This window comes from Pogoniulus pusillus, chromosome 22, assembly GCF_015220805.1.
Source record: "Pogoniulus pusillus isolate bPogPus1 chromosome 22, bPogPus1.pri, whole genome shotgun sequence".
In the NCBI taxonomy this organism is placed as follows: Eukaryota; Metazoa; Chordata; class Aves; order Piciformes; family Lybiidae; genus Pogoniulus; species Pogoniulus pusillus.
The window spans coordinates 10,778,242-10,793,734 of NC_087285.1; the positions used below are offsets into that span (position 1 = coordinate 10,778,242).

The 15,493-nt window shown below is 49.5% G+C and overlaps 1 long non-coding RNA gene across 1 annotated transcript; it reads left to right on the forward strand.

Annotated features, from left to right (window-relative positions):
• The first annotated feature begins 4,808 nt into the window (after nucleotides 1–4,808).
• On the forward strand, nucleotides 4,809–7,450 carry LOC135184992 (uncharacterized). Its single transcript, XR_010306313.1, has 3 exons — nucleotides 4,809–5,440; nucleotides 6,091–6,195; nucleotides 7,135–7,450. It is a non-coding gene; the product is annotated as an uncharacterized LOC135184992 (long non-coding RNA).
• The last annotated feature ends 8,043 nt before the right edge of the window (nucleotides 7,451–15,493 follow it).

Here is a 15,493-nt window from a genome sequence, read left to right on the forward strand (position 1 = left end):
GATCCCAGCATTAAAAGCTGCATTGTTACCCCCAGCATGTGCCAGCATGACACACTACAGACCTGAGCCAAGCCACCTTTCTTCCATCAGTCTCAGATTCCTTTGCCCTCCACCTGCCTCTCGGTTTCAAGACACATTTGCAGCCTTCCAGGGCTTTGCTTCTCCTGGTGCATGCAGCTCCTGACAGATAAACCACCCCTTGGCAGAGTCTTTATCTCTGGAAACATTCAAAACTTGCCTGGATGTGTTTGTGTGACCTTCTTTAGGTGAACCCATCTTGGCAATGGTGATGTTGGGCTTGATCTCCAGAGCTCCCTCACAACCCCTACCATTCTGTGATTCAGTGAAAGGTCAGCCCAGCAAGGAAACAGATGCCCAGATTTCATTGGCTTGGAAGGGACCCTCAAAGGTCATCTTGCCCAACACCCCTGACCTGCAGTCACCAGAGGTGCCTCCAACTAGATGAGGCTGAGGAAACTGAGGGTGTTTGGTCCAGAGAAGAGGAAGCTGAAGGGAGAGCTCATTGCTCTCAACTCCCTGAAGCAAGGTTAGAGTGGGGTGGGGGTTTGTATCTTCTCTCAAATGAAGGGCAACAAAGCTGGTGAGGGGCCTGGAACACAAACCCTATGGGGAGAGGTTGAGGGAGCTGGGCCTGTTTAGCCTGGAGAAGAGGAGGCTCAGGGGTGATCTTATTACTGTCTACAACTACCTGAAAGGACATTGTAGCCAGGTGGGGGGTGGCCTCTTCTCCCAGGTAACCACCAATAGAACAAGGGGACACAGTCTCAAGTTGTGCCGGGGTAGGTATAGGCTGGATATTAGGAGGAAGTTCTTCACAGAGAGAGTGATTGGCATTGGAATGGGCTGCCCAGGGAGGTGGTGGAGGCACTGTCCCTGGAGGTCTTCAAGAAAAGACTGGCTGAGGCACTTAGTGCCATGGTCTAGTTGACTGGATAGGGCTGGGTGCTAGGTTGAACTGGATGATCTTGGAGGTCTCTTCCAACCCGGTTGATTCTATGATTCTATGTGTTAGGATAAACGAAATGGCTTCAAGTTACATCAGGGGAGGTTGAGGCTGGAGATGAGAAGAAACCTCTCCACTGAAAGGGTTCTCAAAGACTGGAACAGGCTGCCCAGAGAGGCTACCCAATCCCCATGCACAGATATGTTTCAAAGAGGCAGAGGTGGGATGCTGAAGGACATGGTTTAGTGCCAGCCATGGTAGAGCCAGAGAATGGTCAGACTGGGTGATCTTGAAGGTCTTTTCCAACCAAAGCAATTCTATCATCCCATGAATTCTGTCCCAATTTCCCTTTTTATCATTTGTGATACATTTTAAGCTTCTCCAGCTTAAACTTTCAGTTGGAGGGAAATGAACCTGAATTTTTAGCATGGCATAATTACTGATTATTGATAGGTGACTGTTGCTCATTAACTGCTTTGTGAAGCAATTGATGTTTTCATGTCAGATGAGGCAGGAGTTCATGCAGCAAATCAAGAGTTCAGGCCAAGTTAAAGGCAGGCAAAAAGCAAATTAACACAACATAATTGGATTCTAGTCCAAATGACCTTAAAAAAAAAGGAAACCAAAATTGCTTCAAAAGTCAGCCCTGGTCACCATCATTCATTGGAGCCTTTCACAGTCACTGCTCTTGTGTCAGGTTTACATGACTCAGGCTACTTCTGGGAGCTTCAGTGCTCTTTGTACGCTCCAAGTCTCAGCCATCCTGGCACCACACATCCCAGCCCCAGGGAACATCTCACCATCCCCTGCTGGACAGAACCCCAGCACCTCCCCATCAGGTTTGGGCTTTCCCAAAGTTCAGTGTTGCTCCAGATCCAGAGAACTTATGGAGACACTGAGCATGGAAATGTTTAAGGCCAGGTTAGATAATGCCTTGAGCAACCTGGACTAGTAGTAAGTGTCCCTGCCTGAAGCAGGGAGGTTGCAGCTAGATGGTCTTTAAGGTCCTTACCAACCCAAACCATTCTGTGAATCTATGATCTCCTGCTGGCTGGCACCCCAGCACCTCCCCATCCCCTGCTGGGCAGGAACAGCCACTCCCAAGGCAGAGTCAAGCTGCCTGGGGCAGCAGATGCTGCAGGAGGTCTGGTTTCAGCTGACATCAGTTTTGGTGACCATGGAATGGAGGCCCACCACCTCTTTTTACCCCTCAGGGGCTGCACGGTGCCTGTTGCATTGCGTTTTGGAGGTCAGCCCTTTCCAACCCAAGGCGGAGCCCATGCACATTAGTCTGAAGGCTCCAGCTCCAAACAACCATTTCACCTTTAGCTCAGCTGCAAGCCCACAATAATTTCACTCTTTTTTTTTTTTCCATTTTAATGAAAAAAAGAAATTGTAGCAATAGATGGTGTTCAGAAAGAACAAGCAGGGAAAAAAGCTGCCTGTGAGATGGCTCCAGCTAACATCAGTGACGGGGGCGAAGGAGAAGGGTAGAAAATGCATTTTCATGTACTACAGATATTGTTCTTCAGAGACAAATGATAGCAGCAAACACAAGCTCCCTGCCAAGATATAAATATCAAGCTGCTGATACAACCCTGGGAGCTGGTTCAGCGCTTTGGAAGCCAGGCCAGAGGAGGGTGCAGAATTACAGATGTTGCCTTGGATGTCACCCACTGCAAAGGTGCTGAGGGGCCCATTTATCTTCCAGGAACAGCAATGTCATGGCCAAAAAAAATTCCATCATGACATTGAGCTGTTCGAGATGTACCAGCGTGGTTCTTCTCGAGGTAATATCAGACCCTACTTGGAAACAGATGAAATTACAGACATTTTTCAAACCTAAGGAAGTAAAGCAACAAGCATTCGCTGCTAACACTGCTTCAGCTTTGCCTCAGCTCTTTTTCTGTATCATTTTTGGTTTGGGATTGACCTGCTGGAAATCAGCTCTGCAGAGAAGGATCTGGGAGTGCTGGTGGGCACCATGCTCATCACAAGACAGCAACGTGCCCTCATGGCCACAGAAGCCAGTGGTCTCCTGGCATGTGTGAAGAGTGTGACCAGCAAGTCAAGGGAGGTTCTCCTCTCCCTCTGCTATGACCCAGTGAGGACATTTCTGGAAGCTCAGAAGCCATTCTGGGCTCCTCAGTCCAAGAGAGACAGGGAACTACTGGAGAGAGTGCAGTGGAGGCTACAAAGATGTTGAGGGGCTTGGAGCAGTGAGTGACAATGCTGATCTGAAGGAGGGCAGGGAGGCTTTCCAGAGGGACTTGGATAGATTAGATGGATGGGCCAAGATCACTGGCATGAGCTTCAATAAGGCCAAATGCCAGGTCCTGCAATTGGGCTACAACAACCCCAAACAACGCTACAGGCTTGGGGAAGTGTGACTGGAAGGTTGCTGGCAGAAAGGGATTCGGGGGCTATAATAGACAACCAATATGAGCAAGCAATGTGCCCAGGTGGCAAGGAAAGGCAACAGCATCTTAGCTTGGGTTAGAAATGCTGTATCCAGCAGTAGGAGGGAGGTGATTGTCTCCTTGTACTCTGCTCTGGCGAGGCCACACCTTGTGTTCAGTTTTGGACATCTCATTACAAGAGGGATGTGGAGGTGCTGGAGCAAGTGCAGAGGAGGGCAACAAAGCTGGGGAAGGGCCTGGAGAATAGACCTTATGAAAAGCAACTGAGGGAGCTGGGGATGGTTAGTGTGAAAGAGACTGAGGGGAGACCTCATTGCTGAAAGGATGTAGTGGAGGGGCTGCTGCTGGTCTCTTCTCACAGGCAAATAGTGATAGAACAAGAGGGAATGGCCTCAAGCTGGGTAGGTTTAGACTGGCCATTAGGAAACCTTTTCTCCCCAGCAAGAGTGGTCAGGCATTGGAATGTGCTGCCCAGGGAGGTGGTGGAGTTACCAATCCTGGATGTGTTAAAAATCATTGGGATGTGGTGCTTGAGGATACAGGTTAAAGGTGAATGTTGCAGAGCAGAGATAACAGTTGGACTTGGTGATCCCGAGGGTCTTTTCCAAATGGAATGCTTCCATGATTCTGTGAAGCACAAAAAACTGACATCAACACTCTACAGTCTTCTAGTTCCCAAACCTGCTGATTCCCAACCACATTGTCTAGAAGTCTCTTCCTTTTCAAGGAACTAGTTCTCTTCCCTCCCAGCTGAACCATCTCACTCACACGTTGGTGGTCCCAGGGGTTCCAGGCCAAACCATCTAGCTGACTGGACAGGACCAGGTGCTAGGTTGGACTGGATGATCTTAGAGGTGCCTTCCAAGCTGGTGGATTCCATGACCTGAAATCTCAAATGTCTGGCACCTCAGGGTGCACAGCAGCAAGTTTGTAACTGCAGATGCTCTGAAATCAGTATCATCTCCAAGAAATGCTCTACAAGTGAGCAGAAAGCAGCTAAACAGAAAGGAGCTCAGGCTAAGTAAGGCAGGCCCAGCCAACACCTGTGGATGCTTTGAGAGCAATAATCAAGGTTCTACCCTAACGAGCCGGGGGGCCACCAGGCCCCCCGGCCTTTGGATTCCACTCCCATTCACCCAGTGCACACCATAGGGACTCACCAGTGACACCAGGAGGAGGATCCCTCTGCCCAGTTGGGCAAACTTGGGGCCTCTGCCTCTCCTGGGGCCAGTTAAATAGGGCAGCAGGCGGGGAGAGCAAAGTGGTCACACCTGGGGTGGGAGGAGACTCCAACAGCACTCAGGTGCTCTGAGTTTGGGGGGAGAATAGAAAAAGGCAGTGCAGGGTGGGAAAGGGACAGGTATGGTAAGAAAGGGGAGATGCTGCTCAAGGGAGGGAGGGAGGGAGGGAGGGAGGGAGGTGGCTGGATGGAGATGAAAAGAGGAAGATGGGAGAAAAGCAAGGAAATGGAGAAGCAAGGAAGAAGATAGGAGGAAAAGGAGGAAGATGGAGGAAAATAGGAGAAGAAAGGAAAGGAGAGATGTGGGAGAAGGGAGATAAAAAAGGCAGATTGGAGTGTAGTGTATGCACTGAAGCCAGCCTTTTCATGAGCAACCCTTTGTCATTTCTGCTTAGTGCTAGCCAGACATCTTCACCAGCTCACTCTGTTGGCTGGAGAAGAGTGAGTCACACCAAAGAGGAAAAAATGAGGAGATAAAGAGGAAAACTAAGAAATAAAAATGGAAAAGAAAAACAAATGTGAATTATAAATGTATCTATACACAAAGCATGAGGTCTTTCCACAAGTTCTGCATGTGTCAGCAATGGCATGCTGGACATCAGGAGAAGTGTGGCCAGTAGGTCAAGGAAGGTTCTTCTCCCCCTGTATTCTGCCCTGGTGAGACCACACCTGGAATGCTGTGTTTTGGGCTCCCCAGTTTGAGAGAGGCAGAGACCTGCTGGAGAGAGTTCAACAGAGAGCCAAGAGGATGACTGGGGGGACTTGAGCATCTCCCTATGAAGAGAGGCTGAGACACCTGGGGTTGTTTAGTCTGAGGTATTGAGAAGGGCTCTGATCAGTCTATGAATACCTGAGGGGTGGGTGTCAAGTGTCTCTTTGCTGGGTCACAGCAACAAGACAAGGAGCAATGGATACAAACTAGAACAGAGGTTTCACCTGAATGCGAGGAGAAACTTCCTGACTGCCAGGGTGAACAGGCTGTCCAGAGGGGTTGTGGAGTCTCCTTCTCTGGAGAGCTTCCAGAGCCACTTGGCCAGTGAGATCCTGGGCAGGCTGCTGTGAATGCCCCTGCTTTGGCAAGGTGGTTGGACTGGATGGTCTCCAGAGGTGCCTTCCAACCCTGCCATGCTGGGATTCTATATGATCTTTCCATGCTGACAAAATGTTTGCTACCTGTCCTCACAGCCACCTGCCAGAGCAACCATTTCAGTGCTGCCAGACCTTTTCCCAGGAAGGATACTTAAGAATTCCCAGAGGGGCAGAATTTGGGTACAGTCCAAGATTTTATTAATCACAGCAACCAAATATGCCAGACACAAAGTGGAAAAAGAAATACTTAGAGAAGCTCCCCTCTGCCAGTGGGAGGTAAAAGGATAGTTGGCAACTGAGACGCAGCCTTTACTGGAAGAGTAGCTTCTGTAGTGCTCATCCGGACTCAGATGTTTAAATGCTTTGATTTTTCACAGCCATCAAAAACCTCAGCAGACAAAAGATGTGCAAGAGAATCCATTAGGCAGAGAAACCAGGGAGTGGTGGAGTGATGGAAACCATGCAGAACAACGGGAGGAGAGGTAAGACCCTTTAGCTTAAATTGAGTGTGAGTCTGGAGAGGAACAACTCGAACCACACCGAGAACTATGCAGTGCAGCTGCTCAGTGCCTGTGGGAAAGGGAGCATCTGAATCACACAGCACCAGCCCAGCCTCTGCTTGCCCTGAGCAGGGACAGTCTGGGAGGGGACAGAGAAGGCTTGGTGGTGGTGGGTGTTCAAAGAAAGAGCTTTAAGTACCGTCAGGACAGTCAGACACCAGTTTCCTGCAGGCTTCAGACACCTGAGTCTGTCTGCACGCTGTACACAGCCCCACGGACATGGGAGGTGGGTAAAGCACCGAGCCTCCCCCTTTAGCTATAAGAGCCCAGGTGTTGTCAGTCCTCTCCTCACCTCACTAGCAAGACCTGAACATGCCTGGGATGAGAGCACACTTGCACATGGATGGAAGAAAATCTGTGCTGAATATTTGCAGCAGAGACAAAACCTGTCTTGTGCTAGGAATCAGGTCAGGAAACCAGCAGTCAGGGTCTTCAGGAGCTGTCAACTCCTAAAACATGCTGAGTGCAAACCAGCTGCAGGTCACCTCACTGTCACCCCCAGGATCTGGCTGGGTAAACTTCACACTGAAGCAGCATTACCAAAGCTAACGAGTTCATGTTCTAGCAGTGTCCTGCTGTCCATCACTTTTCTAATGAAACCCAGTGCATTTCAGAACATGACCATGACCAAGTGCAGGGCACCAAGCATGTCCTCAGGACCACCTTCAGCCCAGGCTGGAGCAAGTGTGTGCACCAGAAGGAGAGTTTCACTCAGCTGGAATCAAACTTGGGGCTGATGCTTCAAAAAGATACCAAAATTGAGTACAGCAAGACCTGCCCTTCAGCCTGTGTCTGTGTAGACCATTTCCTTCAGAAGGTTTTCAGGACTTCCCACTCTGACCTGGTTTCTCCCATCCCCAGGACTGGTTCTTCTAGCCACCACTGTGTCCATGCAAGGAGTAGTAGCAAAGAGCAGCTTAGCTCCTTGCAGTGATAACGTTTCTCCAGGATACAGCAAAGCCCATCTCGTCCCAACCCAGTTGCCAAAGTCATCAGCAGATCCTGCCTGTTCTTCTCCCTCACTAAGAGGTCCTGCAGACCTTCACAAAGCACCTCGAGCTTCAGCACACCAAGGCTGGCCCTAGCTAACTGCCACTTGATTGAGCTGATTTCGGCTCTGCTCAGAGTTGTATTATAAATTCTAATTTGCTCTGTTTATTTAATGAAACTCATTGAGACTAATCCTCATCTTCTAGCAAGTGTAGAAAAAGAAAAGTTCCATTTAATTAAAATTAATGACCTTCACGCCTCCAGAAGATTTCCAGGCTCTGAGGGTTAGATGGAACACTTTGTGCCAGATGTGAAGAGCAAAGCGATGCTCAGTTAGAGAAAGGGGGGAGGAAATCTCTGAAAAAGACCAACGTTGGTGTTGGTAAATTGAAACTTCTGCTTGAAAGGGAAAATAGAGGCAGTGGAGGTGGGGGGAAATGATGTTTACTTAACCTGGCTACTTTCTGCAGTCAAAGGCACATTTGTGGGTTCATAGAATGGTGGAGTTGGAAGGAACCTCTGGAGATCATCCAGTCCAACCTTCCTCCAACCCACAGCAGCTTGCCCAGGCTCACAATGGCCAGGTGGGTCTGGAAGGTCTCCAGAAAAGGAGACTCCACAACCTCTCTGGGCAGCCTGCTCCAGGGCTCCAGCACCCTCACAACAAAGAATTTTCTCCTTCTGTTCATATGGAGCCTCTTGGAGTCCAGTTTGTGCCCACTGCCCTTTGTCCTGTCACTGGGCACTGCTGACAAGAATCTGGCTCCTTCTTGACACCCTGCCTTCAGATATTTATAGGCAGCCTCTCAGGCTGCTTTTCTCCAGGCCCAGCAGCCTCAGGGCTCTCAGCCTTTCCTCATCAGACAATTATTCCAGTCCCTTCAGCCTTCTTCTAACCCCCATTGGACTCTATCCAGTAGATCCCTGTCCCTCTTGAACTGGGGAATCCAAAACTTGGCACCAAACTCCAGATGTGGCCTCAGCAAGGCTATGTAGAGAGAAAGTTTTATTGCTTCCAGTAAATTCAGTGCAATAACATCCACAGAATGACAAAGCATGTTGGGCTTGAAGGGAACCTCAAAGGTCATCTTGTCCAACCCCCAGGGCAGTCAGCAGGGATACTTCCAACTAGAGCAGGCTGCCCAAGGCCACATCAAATCTTATCTTGAATGTCTTCAGAAACAGGACCTCAACCACATCCCTGGGCAACCTGTTCCACTGTTTCACCACCCTCACTGTGAAGAGCTTCCTCTTAAAGTCCAACCAAAATCTGCCTTGCTCCACTGTCACAGTATCACAGTATCATCAGGGTTGGAAGAGACCTCACAGATCATCAAGTCCAACCCTTTACCACAGAGCTCAAGGCTAGACCATGGCACCAAGTGCCACTGCCCCTCATCCTATCACCACAGGCCCTTCTGAACAGTCCTCCCCCTCCCAGCCTTCCTGTAGGTCCCCTCCAGACATGGAAATGCAGCTCTAAGGTCTCTTTGGACTTTCTGTTCTCTATCCTGAACAGCTCCAACTCCCCCAGCCTGTCCTCATGGCAGAGGTTCCCCAGCCCTCTGATCATCTTTGTGGCCTCTCTGTACTCACTCCAGCACATCCACCACGCATCCTGTGCTGGGGATCACATAGATGGCCCCAGCACTCCAGGTGAGGTCTTACCAGAGCAGATGACCTCCATCCTTCTAAGCACATCACCTTGTTGCAGCAGAAGCCCAGGCAGCTGTATTTCTGTGTACACAAGTGCCTGCTGCTGCTTTGCTGGGTGTCCTTGATTTACAGCTGTGGATTTTACCACATAGCACATTTCTGCCAGAGGCAGATGTCTGTGCTTCAAACCAACTGCGCAGCACAGCGAGATGATGAAATCCTTGATTTCAACTGCTCTGGCAAAGCAGAACATGACAAATTGGTGTGTGGGAGTTGAATGTTCTTAATTTTCCAATTAGTGCTTTCAAAAAAAAAAAAAAAAAAACCCCAACAAAAATTCCCCCCCCCCCCAAAAAAAAAACTCACAAAGGAAAAACAAAAAGAAGATTGAAACAAAAAGCTCAGCAAAACCAAGAACTTTTTTACTCATTCTCAGAGCAAAAGCTGAGCCACTCTCCCAGTCTGCTTCACAAGCTCCTTTCTTTCTGAGGACATCTTTGGCCCTCACCACTTAGCTCAGATATTCTGGACTAGTATTAGAGATGAGCCTGGAAGCCAGCAGCTTTCCACAGCTTCTCAAGCAGATAAAGAACAGCAGCACAAAAATCCACATTTATTTCTGCATCCATCACGTTCTCCAAGCCCCATTTCTTTTTGTGCTGACATCTTACTTGTTAATTACCTTTGCAGAATCATAGAATCAGTCAGGGTTGGAAAGGACTACAAGGATCATCCAGTTCCAACTCCTCTGCCATGGGCAGGGACACCCTGAACCTACTCACCTCCAGCTTTGCTCCATTCCCCCTAGTCCTGTCACTCCCTGATATCCTGAAAAGTCCCTCCCCAGCTTTTTTGTAGCTCCCTTCAGATACTGGAAGGCCACAAGAAGGTCACCTTGGAGCCTCCTCTTCTCCAGACTGAACAGCCCCAACTCTTTCAGTCTGTCCTCATAGCAGAGCTGTTCCAGCCCTCTGATCAACCCAGTGGCCCTTCACTGGACATACTCCATCATGTCCACATCCCTCTTGTAATGGGGGCTCCAGAACTGGGCACAGTACTGCACTTGGGATCTCACCAGAGTGGAGTAGAGGAGGAGAATCACCTCCCTCGACCTGCTGGCCACACTTCTCCTGATGCAGCCCAGGCTCTTGTGGCTTTTTGGGCTGCAAGTGCACACTGCTGGCTCATGTTGAGCTTCTCATCCAGCAGCACCCCTAAGTCCCTCTCCTCAGGGCTACTGTCCAGCCAGTCACTGCCCAGCCTGCGTTTGTGCTTGGGATTGCCTAGACCCAAATGCAGGACACTGCACTTGGTCTTGTTGAACCTCCTGAGCTTGGCTTGTGCCCACCTCTCCAGCCTGTCCAGGTTCCTCTGGATGGATCCCTGCCCTCCAGCCTGTCTGCTGCACCACACAGCTTGGTGTCATCAGCAAACTTGCTGAGGCTGCACTCAATGCCTCTGTCCATGGCACTGACAAAGATGTTGAACAAGACTGGTCCCAGGACTGATCCCCAAAGGACTCTGCTTGTCACTGGCCTCCACTTGGACATGGAGCCATTGGCAGCCAGTTCTTAATCTGAAGAATGCCAGCTTTGCTCAGGTGCAGCTGATAATGCCAAGCCTGCCGGGGAAGCTTTGCCCAGTTGCAAACCACTGCCATATTTTCACATCTATTTTAAGAAGGGAGCTTTCAGGAACTCCTCCTGAGGTAGCTTCTATTTGCATACATTGGAATTTCTTCCCTTGGTGGCCTTTCCTCAGCCACACTCCACTGCTGGTGCCCAAGCCTACATGAATAAATGCATTTCACTCAGTGCTGTCTTTGTGATAAGAGTGAAATGTCCACAAGCTCTGAGCCACTTGTCCCTGCACTTTCTTTTCATTCTGGTGGCACCACTGGCATCCTACAGGCAGTTGGGGTTCTTCACTGATTCTTTGTGATCATACCACTGGCAGCACAAGGTGTGTCCCAATTTTTCCTGTGCAGCCACACTTCTCTGCAAAAGGAAATTCTCTCAACACCCATCCCCAGGGGCCAAGCCCCTGGAGCCTCCCAGTGTCACCCGTGCTCAGGTCCCCAGCTCCAATAAATGTATGCTGGGCACACACAAGCTACAGCCACCCTGAACAGAGCTCTCATCTCCCAGCACCATCACCACAAAATCATTAAGATTGGAAAAGAGCTCCAAGATTGAGCCCAACCTTCAACCCAACATCTCTGTGACCACTAACTAGACCATGTCCCAGAGTGCCAATCTACTCATTGCCTGAACACCTCCAGTGATGGTGACTCCATCACCACCCTGGGCAGCTTTTTCCAGACTTTGAGAACCCTTTCAGTGAAAAAGTTTCTTCCAGTCTCCAACCTAAACCTCCCCTGGTACCACTCAAGGCCATTTCCTCTTGTTCTATCCCCTTGTCACCAAGGAGAAGAGGCACCCCACACACACACCTTGTTGCAAAAATATATAAGCTTCCAAAAGCTATTTACAACCCTCTGTGATAGGACTCCTGTGAGCCATCACCTGCTGCAGGTATTCAGCACCTGCACTTCACCCAGTCTCCCGTGGAGATCTCATAACTTGTCTCTGTCTCCATCACCAGGCTGGGCAGACTGTGAAATTAATGTTAACCTCCAGCTGTGCAACCGTTCCCACCAAACCTCCCTGCTGAGAGCAAGGAGCAGCCCCATGAAACCCAGTGTTGTTATCTGCTGACTCCTCAGCCTTTCCCAGCTGGAGGAGGCTGCTCATAATCCAAGACCCAGATGGTCTTGTCCCCTCTGAGATACTGCCCAGAAAAGCATCAAAACTACAAAGCACAAAGCAAGAAGCTCAGAAGAGGTTTCCAAAGCACAGAAGATGTTTCCAAAGGGGCAATCACAGCTCTCCTGGGAAAGAAGCAGCTGAAATACAACAGTCCCCATCACCTCCCATCACTCAGTCTTTGGCAAGCAACAGGCAGAGGTCAGCAGGGGTTTATTGGGTGGATTTATGGGTGGCAGCAGGCAAATGGAGCACAGAGCACTCAGGGCTGGATGCAGCTCCAGCTACACATCACCACCACAGCTCAACGACCACGATGATGGATAATGAAATTAAGCAGCAATTAGAACTGGACTAACCTCTAAAGGTTACAGGAGACCCTTAAAGCTATCCAGATACAGTCCATGGCACCTTCTGATTAACGAAGCATTGGGCTGAGGTCTCCTCTCAGCAATTACTCAAGTAAATCCTCCCAATGAGTCATTTGCCTCCTTTAACAAGCCCTACACATTCCTGCATCTTGTGTGCAAAGCTAAAACAAACCCAACTGGGTCTTGCTTCCTTGAGGGAAAAATAACCACCTCTTAGCTTCGTTGTCTTTGGAAGTGTTGAGCTATTAGCACAGAAGCACAGAATGGGAAGGGGTGGAAGGGACCTCCAGACATGATACACCTGCTTTTGGGTGAAAGAGCCTGTCATGGTTTTCAGAGAGAGATGACAGGAATGGAACTGAGGGAAGAAAACACAGAATTGTATTTGGAGAGAGGTACAGAGAGGAAATTACAGAAGCAGACACAGTAGTCACGCTGAATTTTCCCCCTGCCCAAAACTAAATCTATGACCCCCTGTGCTCCAATCCTTCCCCCCCCCCCCCCCTCCAGTGCCTCCACCATCCACAGGCCTCCTGCTTATGTGTTTGTGGCACAAAGCGGCACAGGGCAGGAGCAGCAGGAAAGCAGAACGAGCTGGCCTTGCCCTGGGTTCATAAGGGGTAGCAGAACTATGGGATTGAATAGCAATCTTCTAGTCCTCAGAAGGCTTTTTTAACCCCATAGTTCTCAACCTGGGACAGAGACTTTAGGATCATCAAGTCCAGCCTTCAACCTAAACCATCCTGGCTATTAAACCACATCCCCAGGTGCCATGTCCACACATTCCCTGAACACCTCCTGGGAGATCATCTAGACCAACCTCCCAGCTTAGCATGACTTCATCTGCCAGACTTCAAAGCTGTTCCTTCCTTCCCTTCCTTCCTTCCTTCCTTCCTTCCTTCCCTCCCTCCCTCCCTCCCTCCCTCCCTTTCTTCCCTCCTTCCTTTTCAAAACTATTCCTTCCTTCCCTCCCTCCCTTCCCTTCCTTTCTCCCTTCCTTTTCAAAACTGTTCCTTCCTTCCCTTCCCTCCCTCTCTCCCTCCCTCCCTTCCTTCCTTTCTTCCTTCCTTTTCAAAACTGTTCCTTCCTTCCCTCCCTCCCTTCCCTTCCTTCCCTCCCTCCCTTCTCTTCTTCCCTCCCTTCCTTCCCTCCCTCTCCTTCCTTCCTTCCTCTCCCCCCCCTTTGCCTTCCCTCCCCTCCCCTCCTTCAAAACACTGTTTACATATTCCTCCCAGCACTTTCCCCTCATCCAGCTGCTTGCAGCCAGCAAGCTCAAGAGTTACTCTGCACATTGGATAAATCAGAAGGATCTTTAGGACCTGAGATTGCACAGATCCTTCAGCCCTAAGTTCAGGAAAGGTTCCTGAAGCTCTTTGCTGAAATCTATCCCAATTAGCCGTCACCACTAATCACTTTTGGATGCATTTAAGATAGCAGCCATGAATCACAGCCTCCTCATCTCATTTCCAGAGCTTTATGAGCTACCAGAGGCTCTCAGGAACATCTTCAGGGAGCACTGAGAGGCAACGGCCTCCCGAGAAAGCTCCTTAATGGATCTGGGAAGCTGGAGTGGCTCAACAACATGCTCCTAAATGGAGCTAAAAATAACTTTGTTCTGCTATCTAAACAAGTCTTTAAAACAGAAACATTAATGTTTAAAGGAAACAAACCTCAAACAGCACAACTTGCCTCAGTCCAACAGCACCCAAACCTCCTGCACCTCCGCACACCTCCACCATGAGCTGTAGAAACCTCCCTTAGCCTTCCTGGCAGTATCCTGCTCCCTCCTGCTCTCCTCAGGTCACACCTAGTGCCAGCTGCCTTCCATGACTATTCACAGAACCATCAAATGATTTGGGTAGGAAGGGACCTTCAAAATCATGTAGTCCTTGTGGTATTGCTCATCTGAACTGGGGGGATTCCTGATGCAGCTCCTCTCTCCCTCTGCTCTGGGAGGGCTGCAGCTCTGAGCAGGATTTGGCCCTCAGCTTTGAATTGGTTCTGTAAATGCTGCTGAATGATTCAGCACAAGAACTCCCCTAACTGCCTGACAGTCCTACAGGTGGGTCAGGGCAATCCCAAGCACAAACCCAGATGGGTGAGGAATGGCTTGAGAGAAGCCTAGAGGAGAAGGATTTGGGGTGTCAGTTGACAAACTCACCATGAGCCAGCAGTGGTCACTGGCAGCCCAGAAGGCAGCTGTGTGCTGGGCTATATTCAAAGCAGGGAGGACGAGGAGGGAATTCTGCCCCCCTGCTCTGCTCTGTTGAGACCTCACTGGAACACTGCATTCAATTCTGGTGTCCCCAGCATAAAAGTGACATGGAACTGTTGGAGAGGGTCCAGAGGAGGCTACAAAGATGATCAGAGGGCTGATCTACATGGGCAGGCTGAAGGAGATGGGGCTGGAGAAGGCTGCAGAAAGGCTTTAGAGAAGCCTTCCAGTACCCAAAGGGGCCACAGGAGAGCTGGGGAGGGAATTTTCACAAGGGCTTGCATTGACAAGATGAGGGACAATGGCTTTGAGCTGGAAGAGGGAACATTTAGACTGGAGATGAGGAAGAAGTTCCTTACAGTGAGGGTGATGAGACACTGGAACAGGTTGCTATGGGAGGTCATGTTTGCCACCTCCCTGGAGGGGTTCAAGGTCAGATTGGACAAGGCCTTGAGCAAACTGGTTTAGTGAGAGGTGTCCCTGCCCATGGCAAGGTGTTTGGAACTAGATGATCTTTAAGGTCCCCTCCAACCCAAACCACCTCATCAATCTATGTATAAGATCTTTGTGGATGGGTTCCTTGAAGGCAGAAGTAAAAATCCCCGTAAAATTCAATCGAAATAATTTAGCCTAATCTGCTGTTAAACAATTAAGGCTTTGCTAAATCAGGGGTAGAATTTGCATAAAAATGAAGCTAACCCATGTGCAATATTGGGCTATTTCAGAATTAGCAGTAATTTAATTGAATGTGGTTAAATGGTTTGTTATCAGGGTGATTGCTGTGGATTTCTGCAGCGTGGGGAAGGCAATCAGAGCCAGCACCACACACACCCTGCACAAATCAATTACACCATAAAAGTGAGCTGAGTGAGCAGGCATTTCCATCTCTCTGTGTTATGGGAGGGTGCTTTATTTGCATGTTAATATCAACATAAGCAGCTAATTCCAGCAAGCAACCAGCATGCATAATTCTGCCCCATTTCAGGAACCTGTGCTGTGCAGGGATGGGGACTCTCAGAGTTGCTTGCCAGGCTTGAAGCCAGCATAGGTCCCACCTGCTGGATGCAGGCCCAGAAGAAGGCACAAAGATGATCAGAGGGTTGGAGTAGCTTCACTGTGGGGACAGGCTGGGATAGAGCTTGGATGTTCAGCCTGGAGAAGAGAAGGCTCCAGGAAGACCTTAGAACTGCATTTCAATATCTGAAAGAGGATCTACAGGAAGG